Source organism: Vigna unguiculata, unplaced genomic scaffold (assembly GCF_037176805.1).
Source record: "Vigna unguiculata cultivar grain cowpea cultivar isolate G323 ecotype 2 unplaced genomic scaffold, ASM3717680v1 ptg000255l, whole genome shotgun sequence".
In the NCBI taxonomy this organism is placed as follows: Eukaryota; Viridiplantae; Streptophyta; class Magnoliopsida; order Fabales; family Fabaceae; genus Vigna; species Vigna unguiculata.
The window spans coordinates 7,700-18,383 of record NW_028196891.1 but is presented as its reverse complement, the minus strand read 5'-3'; the positions used below and the strand labels follow the sequence as shown (position 1 = coordinate 18,383).

General features: G+C 33.6%; 3 non-coding genes across 3 annotated transcripts; 1 reads left to right on the top strand and 2 right to left on the bottom strand.

The window, feature by feature from the left end:
* Positions 1 to 300: 300 nt before the first annotated feature.
* TRNAF-GAA (transfer RNA phenylalanine (anticodon GAA)) lies at positions 301 to 373 on the bottom strand. Its single transcript has one exon. It is a non-coding gene; the product is annotated as a tRNA-Phe (tRNA).
* Positions 374 to 2,209: 1,836 nt separating this feature from the next.
* On the top strand, positions 2,210 to 2,282 carry TRNAT-UGU (transfer RNA threonine (anticodon UGU)). The gene has a single exon. It is a non-coding gene; the product is annotated as a tRNA-Thr (tRNA).
* Positions 2,283 to 3,387: 1,105 nt separating this feature from the next.
* TRNAS-GGA (transfer RNA serine (anticodon GGA)) lies at positions 3,388 to 3,475 on the bottom strand. Its single transcript has one exon. It is a non-coding gene; the product is annotated as a tRNA-Ser (tRNA).
* Between the last annotated feature and the right edge of the window lie 7,209 nt (positions 3,476 to 10,684).

Sequence of the window (10,684 nt, the reverse complement as noted above, 5' to 3'; positions counted from 1 at the left end):
TATGGAAATAGAAACCTTTTTTTGTATCGCAGAAAAAAAAGGAAAAAAATAGATAAAGAATTCATTATCTATATATCTATATCTATATATATATAGATACTATAGATAAGCGAATATACCTAATAAAAAATTGCATCTATTCTTTAATCATCTAGGAAAAGTATATCTACAGATACCTAAATAGATCAAAGAAATATGTTATGTATCAGAATCTAGAAGAACACAAATTTGTATGAGTATCTATCCCCCATATTCATTAAAATGAATATGGGGGATAGATACTCATACAAATGAATCTTGTGTCAGGAACCAGATTTGAACTGGTGACACGAGGATTTTCAGTCCTCTGCTCTACCAACTGAGCTATCCCGACCATTCTTGAAGCTTAATACTTTGATTTTAAAAGATTTTTAAAATCTATGTTAATGAATCTATATCAACTAAGTAAAAAAAAAGTTTGTAAGTGAGTTTCCGCAGTAATAATTATTTTTTATTGTTAATCGTTAATTACGCATATGAAAATTCCTTGCTAAAAAATAAGATATTAATTTATACATTTCTGATTAAAAAAAATTCTATGTGTTTCACATATATATTTATATCTATTCCAAAACTCGTCCCTTGTCATTATGATAGATAAGAAAATTATGATAGATAGGAAATTGATGAAAATAAAAATTCCAATTTCGTTGGGAAATAATAAATCGAATAAAACACATAAATAAGGACTTCAAGATAGAGAGGATATAGGAAAAAAATTAGAAAATGAAAAAGTATTTTTGGGGATAGAGGGACTTGAACCCTCATGATTTCTTAAGTCGACGGATTTTCCTCTTACTTTCAATTTCATTGTTGTCGGTATTGACATGTAGAATAGGACTCTATCTTTATTCTCATCTGATTTATCAGTTCTTCAAGGGTTTTAGCCGATTATGATGAAGTGAATAATTTCATCAATAAATATTCCATCTTTTCTTCAACTTCGAATTGATTTGATTCACATTTTTCATTTGTGAATATTTTTATCACAAATAGATCTTCAATAATAAAATAAAAAGTAACAAATTGAAAGAGTATTTCAGTATATATATATGTTTCTAAATGTTTATCTTTGATCCATTCCTGTAATTTTGGTGAAAGGATTCTTTTACTAATGCAATAAAAAAAGTCGTCAATTTCGTTTGTTAGAACAGCTTCCATAGAGTCTCTGCACCTATCCCTTTTTTATTATCACTTTCTGAATTTTTATTTGTTTTCAGAAAACAGGATTTGGCTCAGGATTGCCCATTGTGAATTCCAGGGTTTCTCTGAATTTGAAAATTATTACTTGGTAAGTTTCCATACCAAAACTCAATCCAATTAAGTCCGTAGCGTCTACCAATTTCGCCATATCCCCATCTTTTTTTTTATTTGAATCTGATTATAATAGAATGCTTTTTTTTTCATTTCTATTATGAGAATTATGCGGGAACTTTTGAATTCATTAAATACATATTATTTTATTAAATATTAAAAACCCCTTTCTCCAATTTTATAGATTTTATTTCATCTATATTGGATACCTTTATTTGTTTGAATCAGAACTAATTCTAATATCTATATATTAACAATTCAATATACACAGATATAGACCACATATCTACTTATCTTCTATGTACCTACTTATCTTCTTTTTTCATACAATTTAGAATACTCGAATGGTCGATTCTTTTTTTTTTTTTGTTTTTGCTTAAAAAAAAAAAGAAAATAAACAATCCATTTATTCATATACAATTTATATAACTAAAACGAATCTAGTGGCTAAAAAAAACCATTCTTTTAATTGAATATAATATAGAATTAGACATTTACTTAGAAATATGGAATTCCTTAATAAATATTTACTAAAATTTATATTTATTCAAATTTACTTTAAGTACTAATAAATAATCTTTTTGAAAGAAATCAATTTAATAATATATATCTAGAATAGTAGATCGAAATAAATTATATTAAATAAATTATATTAATATAATATTAATTATTATCTTGCACTTTATGTTATCAGATAAAATAAATAATAGAAATAATAAAAATTGGGTTTGATTTTCTATATTTTCTTTCTCTATTTTTGATGTTTGTATTAATTTGAATTTTGTTATAAATAACTAAAAATTGATAACTAAGATCCCATTCAATTCTTCTGCATATGTATATTTCGTTTACATTAGCCGGTTTAGCTCAGAGGTTAGAGCATCGCATTTGTAATGCGATGGTCATCGGTTCGAATCCGATAACCGGCTTTTCTCTATTTGTTTTTTACATAATTGATAATATCTTTTTTAGAAATAAAAAATTGGGAGAGTTCGATCTCTGCGGAAGAAATCAAGAAATTAACCTACTTTTTTGTATTCTTTTATATACAATAAATTCGGATATTGATAAAATTCATCTAATTCTTCTTTGTACTATAAAACTTTAGTAGATTTCGCTTCATTTAGAATTCTATAATATTTTTCATTTCGTTTAGTTTTCATTTCGATTTATAAGATTTTTCATTTTAAAAAAGGAGTTTTTATGTCACGTTACAGAGGACCTCGTTTCAAAAAAATACGTCGTCTAGGATATTTACCAGGACTTACTAGTAAAAGGCCAACAGTCAAAAACGAATTTCGAAATCAATTGCGCTTCAGTAAAAAATCTCAATATCGTATTCGTTTAGAAGAAAAACAAAAATTGCGTTTTCATTATGGTCTTACAGAACGACAATTGCTTAAATACGTTCGTATCTCCGGAAAAGCTAAAGGATCAACTGGTCAGGTTTTATTACAACTACTTGAAATGCGCTTGGATAACATACTTTTTCGATTGGGTATGGCTGCGACTATTCCTCAAGCCCGCCAATTTATAAACCATAGACATGTTTTAGTTAATGGTCGTATAGTGGATATACCAAGTTATCGTTGTAAACCTCAAGATATTATTACAGCAAAGGATGAACAAAAATCTAAAACTCTTATTCAAAATTATTTTGATTCAGCCCCCCATGAGAAATTGCCAAATCATTTGACTGTTCACCCTTTCCAATATAAAGGTTTAATTAATCAAATAATAGATAATAAATGGGTTGGTTTGAAAATAAATGAATTACTGGTTGTAGAATATTATTCTCGTCAAACTTAAACTTAACTAAAATAACAAGAGTTTTTTTTACAAGGATTTTCTGCTATTCATATATCATAGACATGGATATGCGAAAATTTTTATTCCTTGCCCACCCGTTATCCACTATTTTTTGTATTACCGAAAAATGAGGAATATAAAGTTGTCCATATCAACAAACAAATTTGAAATATGAAATAATGGTATGCATTGGGATGAGTAATATTGATGAATTTGGTAAAGATTCGGAAAGAGAGGGATTCGAACCCCCGGTAAACAAAAAGCCTACATAGCAGTTCCAATGCTACGCCTTGAACCACTCGGCCATCTCTCCTATATAATGATGCCCAGAAACCGGTTGAATGTTGAATAGTGAATCAATCCTATTTTTCATAAATGCATAAAACCTATTCAAACTATAAAAATACAAAGTAAAATTAAAAAAAAACCTCCTACAAGGTCTTAGGATAAACAAATTTGATTGATGAGTTCATTTTTACGTTATTTCGCACTGTATTATAATTATACAATTCCTTTATTTGTGGGATTGATTTCTCACACCATGATTAATTAAATTATAGAATGGATTTCTACCTATGCCTAGATCTCGGATAAATGAAAATTTTATAGATAAGACCTTTTCAATTGTAGCCAATATCTTATTACGAATAATTCCGACAACTTCAGGAGAAAAAAGGGCATTCACTTATTACAGAGATGGTGTGATTTGATTCCATTTTTTTTGACCGATTTCGGTCAAAAAAAAATGGAATGGAAAAACCCCACGCGTGTTGAAGGTGAAATTTGTAAATAAAAGGATTAATTCCTTCTGTCGTGTATCCTCGATTAATGAAGCCTTATATGCTTGAATTTTAGGTTTCTAGTATTAAGCGAAAGGTTATACCTATACTTATGGGGTTAGGTCAACCCCAAATTACTAGTACTGATAGGCAACATTGGGAAAGAAGCACTACGCTTGGGAATCAAGGACACGAAAACTTTGTATCTATCTATATCCATGGCTTATCGAGATTGGGACTAACAGGAATGGTTGGGACAATAAATATCCATCTCGTTCATATTTTGGATACCCATAGAACCATCGAAGATTATTGAGGTGACTAATTCCAGGAAATTAAGCAGCGTAGAGGACAAAGAAATTGTTGAAGTTCTTATTTTTTTTTATCAAGTACCTACATACTTAATGTTAAGAAATAATTTTTGACAGGAAGGTTGGCTAGAGATTTATTGTAAAAACACTAGCTCTGTTCAGTTGAGAATGAGAATACTGGAATATTTTTTGATTTGATGGATTTTTCTCATTACACACATAAGGGGGGAGCCGTATGAGATGAAAATCTCACGTACAGTTCTGGAGCGGAGATTCTTTGAACCGAATGACGACCGTAACGGATGTCAGCTCAATCTGAAGGAAATTATGCAGAAGCTTTACAGAATTATTATGAGGCTATGCGACTGGAAATTGATCCCTATGATCGAAGTTATATACTTTATAACATAGGCCTTATTCACACAAGTAACGGAGAACATACTAAAGCTTTGGAATATTATTTTCGGGCGCTCGAACGAAACCCATTTTTACCCCAAGCTTTTAATAATATGGCCGTGATCTGTCATTACGTGCGACTATCTCCACTATAGAAAGAAAAAAGAAAAGAACAAGCAAATCCACAAATTTTAATATAAGAAATATAGAAATATAAATAATTATAAATAAGAAAGGCTTTCTACATATATATATCGTTCAAAACAACGATTTTTATCAGCTGTAGCAAAGAAACTTCATAGAAGTAAAAATATGAAGAAATCGATATGTCTAGATACCCTCTTTTTCTATGGATAAAAGATCTAATTGATAAAGGAAGCATCGTAAGGATCAATTAACACGGTTTTCAATCGATATAATAAAAACTGCTTCCTTATCTCATGATAAATAAAGAAGTCAGGAATCCACTTATGTAATAAAAAGGATCCCCTGGTATTTTGAGCAGCGGTGTAGTATCAAATCCCAAAGATAGAAAGTATTTTCTCTTTACTTATAAGAACTTATAAGATAAGAAAGAAAAAACTTTTACCAAGATTCTATAGAAATGAATCTATCATATATTTTTGTATATGATATATAAAATCGAGATAGTTACCTTTCAGAAAATTAGAATTAGGGCGTTAATGCCAATGCTTGATTCCCTTTTCTGAAGGTAGGAGAAAAGATAAAACTAAAAAAAAAGATGAAATTCTTTGAAATTCTTTATTTATTAGTAAAAATGAAAGTTTGAAACTCATATTAATAATTTCTTTTTTTCTTTTAGTTAACTTCAAGATAATAGAACAAAAAAAGAATTGACTACTGAGCCGTATGAGTCAGGAAATTCTCAAGTACGGTTCTAAGGAAAGGAATTGACTCACCTATTTCGACCGAGGAGAACAGGCCATTCGGCAGGGAGACTCAGAAGTTGCGGAGTCTTGGTTTAATCAAGCCGCTGAATATTGGAAACAAGCTATAGCTCTCACCCCCGGTAATTATATTGCAGCACAGAATTGGTTGAAGATCACAGGGCGTTTTGAATAAGAACACTCTGTTTCTTTTTTTTCTTATATATTTATCTATCTATATAAAGATATAGATAGATAAATATATATTGTTATAAATTCTTGTTTCTTGTCCCTATCAAATTCAAAAATCATTTCTATAGGAACGACCAATCACATAATTTAAATATATCCCTTCTAATTTTGTTCGATTTTGTCTAGTATTTCATAGAAATAAACGAGATGTGGATACAGTAGATAATTTTCTCCTTTTTTCTGTTATTTAAACTAATATTCAATCAAATTAAGAAAAGAGACCTTCAAAAAAAGAAATAAAATATAGGTATATTGCCTAATAATGAATGCTAATGCCTGCTCAATTTGAAATAGAGTACATACTTATACTTTATCTAAAAAAAAAAATAAAATCTAAGGAATAGAATTAGAATAAAATCTGAATACATTTGATTAGGCTGCACGAAAAATTATTGAACTTCCATTCAGAGTTCCCAAAAAGGTCTTAGAAGATTAAAATAGGTCCGTTGAGCGCCTCACTCTTATGTCATAATAGATTCGAACACTTGCCCCGAATTGACTTCGAGATCATAATTGTTCTAGTGAAAAACTAAAGAAATGAAATTTACTAAGATATCCAATACATGAGAGATAGGAGAGAACAAAACTCAATAGAAACATCTCTAATAAGTTCACTAATTCTGTTTTATGTTGGCAGGTCTCTTTGTATGTGTTGTCTGGAAAGAGGAGGACTCAATGATTATTCGTTCACCGGAACCAGAAGTTAAAATTTTGGTAGATAGGGATCCTATAAAAACTTCTTTTGAGGAATGGGCAAAACCTGGTCATTTCTCAAGAACAATAGCTAAGGGACCAGATACTACTACTTGGATCTGGAACCTACATGCTGACGCTCATGATTTTGATAGCCATACTAATGATTTAGAGGAGATTTCCCGAAAAGTTTTTAGTGCGCATTTTGGCCAACTCTCTATCATCTTTCTTTGGCTGAGTGGCATGTATTTTCATGGTGCTCGTTTTTCCAATTATGAGGCATGGTTAAGTGATCCTACTCACATTAGGCCTAGTGCTCAGGTGGTTTGGCCAATAGTGGGTCAAGAAATATTGAATGGTGATGTAGGGGGGGGGTTCCGAGGAATACAAATAACCTCTGGTTTTTTTCAGATTTGGAGAGCATCTGGAATAACTAATGAATTACAACTCTATTGTACTGCAATTGGTGCATTGGTCTTTGCAGCCTTAATGCTTTTTGCTGGTTGGTTTCATTATCACAAAGCTGCTCCAAAATTGGCTTGGTTCCAAGATGTAGAATCTATGTTGAATCACCATTTGACAGGGCTCCTAGGGTTGGGGTCTCTTTCTTGGGCAGGACATCAAATACATGTATCTTTACCGATTAACCAATTTCTAAATGCTGCAGTAGATCCCAAAGAGATACCACTTCCTCATGAATTTATCCTAAATCGGGATCTTTTGGCTCAACTTTATCCGAGTTTTTCCGAGGGAGCAACCCCATTTTTTACCTTGAATTGGTCAAAATACGGAGAATTTCTTACTTTTCGTGGAGGATTAGATCCAGTAACTGGAGGTTTATGGCTGACCGATATTATACACCATCATTTAGCTATTGCAATTCTTTTCTTGATAGCGGGTCACATGTATAGGACCAACTGGGGTATTGGTCACAATATAAAAGACATTTTAGAGGCACATAAAGGTCCATTTACAGGCCAGGGTCATAAAGGTATATATGAGATTCTAACAACGTCATGGCATGCTCAATTATCTATTAATCTAGCTATGTTAGGCTCTTTGACCATTGTTGTAGCTCACCATATGTATTCTATGCCTCCTTATCCATACCTAGCTACTGACTATGGTACACAACTGTCATTGTTTACACATCACATGTGGATTGGTGGATTTCTCATAGTCGGTGCTGCTGCGCATGCAGCGATTTTTATGGTAAGAGATTATGATCCGACTATTCGATACAACGATCTATTAGATCGTGTCCTTAGACATCGTGATTCAATCATATCACATCTTAACTGGGTATGTATCTTTTTAGGTTTTCACAGTTTTGGTTTGTATATTCATAATGATACCATGAGCGCATTAGGGCGCCCTCAAGATATGTTTTCAGATACTGCTATACAATTACAGCCGATCTTTGCTCAATGGATACAAAATACCCACGCTTTAGCACCTGGCACAACAGCCCCAGGTGCAGCAACAAGTACCAGTTTGACTTGGGGAGGTGAAAATTTAGTAGCAGTGGGCGGTAAAGTTGCTTTGTTACCTATTCCTTTAGGAACTGCGGATTTTTTGGTCCATCATATTCATGCATTTACAATTCATGTAACAGTATTGATACTCTTAAAGGGTGTTCTATTTGCTCGTAGTTCACGATTGATACCGGATAAAGCAAATCTAGGTTTTCGTTTCCCTTGTGATGGACCTGGAAGAGGGGGGACATGCCAAGTATCCGCTTGGGATCATGTCTTCTTAGGACTATTTTGGATGTACAATTCAATTTCCGTAGTTATATTCCATTTCAGTTGGAAAATGCAGTCAGATGTTTGGGGTAGTATAAGTGATCAAGGGATAGTAACTCATATCACAGGAGGAAATTTTGCGCAGAGTTCCATTACCATTAATGGGTGGCTTCGTGATTTCTTATGGGCGCAGGCATCCCAGGTAATTCAGTCTTATGGTTCTTCATTATCTGCATATGGTCTTTTTTTCTTGGGTGCACATTTTGTATGGGCTTTTAGTTTAATGTTTCTATTCAGCGGGCGTGGTTATTGGCAAGAACTTATTGAATCCATTGTTTGGGCTCATAATAAATTAAAAGTTGCTCCTGCTACTCAGCCCAGAGCCTTGAGCATTGTACAAGGACGTGCTGTAGGAGTAACACATTACCTTCTAGGTGGAATTGCCACAACATGGGCATTCTTCTTAGCAAGAATTATTGCAGTAGGATAATAGCTAGGAGGATTTGAAAATCATTATGGCATTAAGATTTCCAAGCTTTAGTCAAGGCTTAGCTCAAGACCCCACTACTCGTCGTATTTGGTTTGGTATTGCTACCGCACATGACTTCGAAAGTCATGATGATATTACTGAGGAACGTCTTTATCAGAATATTTTTGCTTCTCATTTCGGGCAATTAGCAATCATTTTTCTGTGGACTTCCGGGAATCTCTTTCATGTAGCTTGGCAAGGTAATTTTGAGACATGGGTACAGGATCCTTTACATGTAAGACCTATTGCTCATGCAATTTGGGATCCTCATTTTGGTCAACCAGCTGTAGAAGCTTTTACTCGAGGGGGTGCTCTAGGTCCTGTTAATATAGCCTATTCTGGTGTTTATCAGTGGTGGTATACAATCGGTTTACGTACTAATGGGGATCTTTATACTGGAGCTATTTTTCTATTAATACTTTCTATTATATCTTTAATAGCAGGTTGGTTACACCTACAACCAAAATGGAAACCGAGTGTTTCGTGGTTTAAAAATGCCGAATCCCGCCTCAATCATCATTTGTCAGGACTATTCGGAGTAAGTTCCTTGGCTTGGACAGGGCATTTAGTTCATGTTGCTATTCCGGGGTCCAGGGGGGAATCCGTTCGATGGAACAATTTATTAGATATCTTGCCGCACCCCGAGGGATTAGGTCCATTTTTTACAGGTCAGTGGAATCTTTATGCTCAAAACCCAGATTCCAATAATCATATATTTGGTACCCCTCAAGGAGCAGGAACTGCTATTCTAACACTTCTCGGAGGATTTCATCCGCAAACTCAAAGTTTATGGTTAACTGATATTGCACACCATCATTTGGCTATTGCGTTTATTTTTCTAGTTGCTGGCCATATGTATAGAACTAATTTCGGGATTGGTCACAGTATTAAAGATCTTTTAGAAGCACATACTCCTCCGGGGGGTAGATTGGGGCGTGGGCATAAGGGTCTTTATGATACAATCAATAATTCAATTCATTTTCAATTAGGTCTTGCTCTAGCCTCTTTAGGGGTTATTACTTCCTTGGTAGCACAACACATGTACTCTTTACCTGCTTATGCGTTTATAGCGCAAGACTTTACTACTCAAGCTGCCTTATATACTCATCATCAATATATAGCAGGCTTCATTATGACAGGGGCTTTTGCTCATGGAGCTATCTTTTTTATTAGAGATTATAATCCAGAGCAGAATCAAGATAATGTCTTGGCAAGAATGTTAGACCATAAAGAAGCTATCATATCCCACTTAAGTTGGGCTAGCCTCTTTCTGGGGTTCCATACTCTGGGACTTTATGTCCATAACGATGTCATGCTTGCTTTTGGTACTCCGGAGAAACAAATTTTGATTGAACCTATATTTGCCCAATGGATACAATCTGCTCATGGTAAAACTTCCTATGGGTTCGATATACTTTTATCTTCAACGAACAGTCCGGCGTTCAATGCGGGACGAAGCATATGGTTGCCTGGTTGGTTAAACGCTGTAAATGAGAATAGTAATTCTCTATTCTTAACAATAGGGCCTGGAGACTTCTTGGTTCATCATGCTATTGCTCTTGGTTTACATACAACTACTTTGATTTTAGTAAAAGGTGCTTTGGATGCGCGTGGTTCTAAGTTAATGCCTGATAAAAAAGATTTTGGTTATAGTTTTCCTTGTGATGGCCCGGGACGAGGCGGAACTTGTGATATTTCCGCTTGGGACGCATTTTATTTGGCAGTTTTCTGGATGTTAAATACCATTGGATGGGTTACTTTTTATTGGCATTGGAAACACATTACACTATGGCAGGGTAATATTTCACAGTTTAATGAATCTTCTACCTATTTGATGGGATGGTTAAGAGATTATCTATGGTTGAACTCTTCACAACTTATCAATGGATATAACCCTTTTGGTATGAATAGTTTATCAGTCTGGGCATGG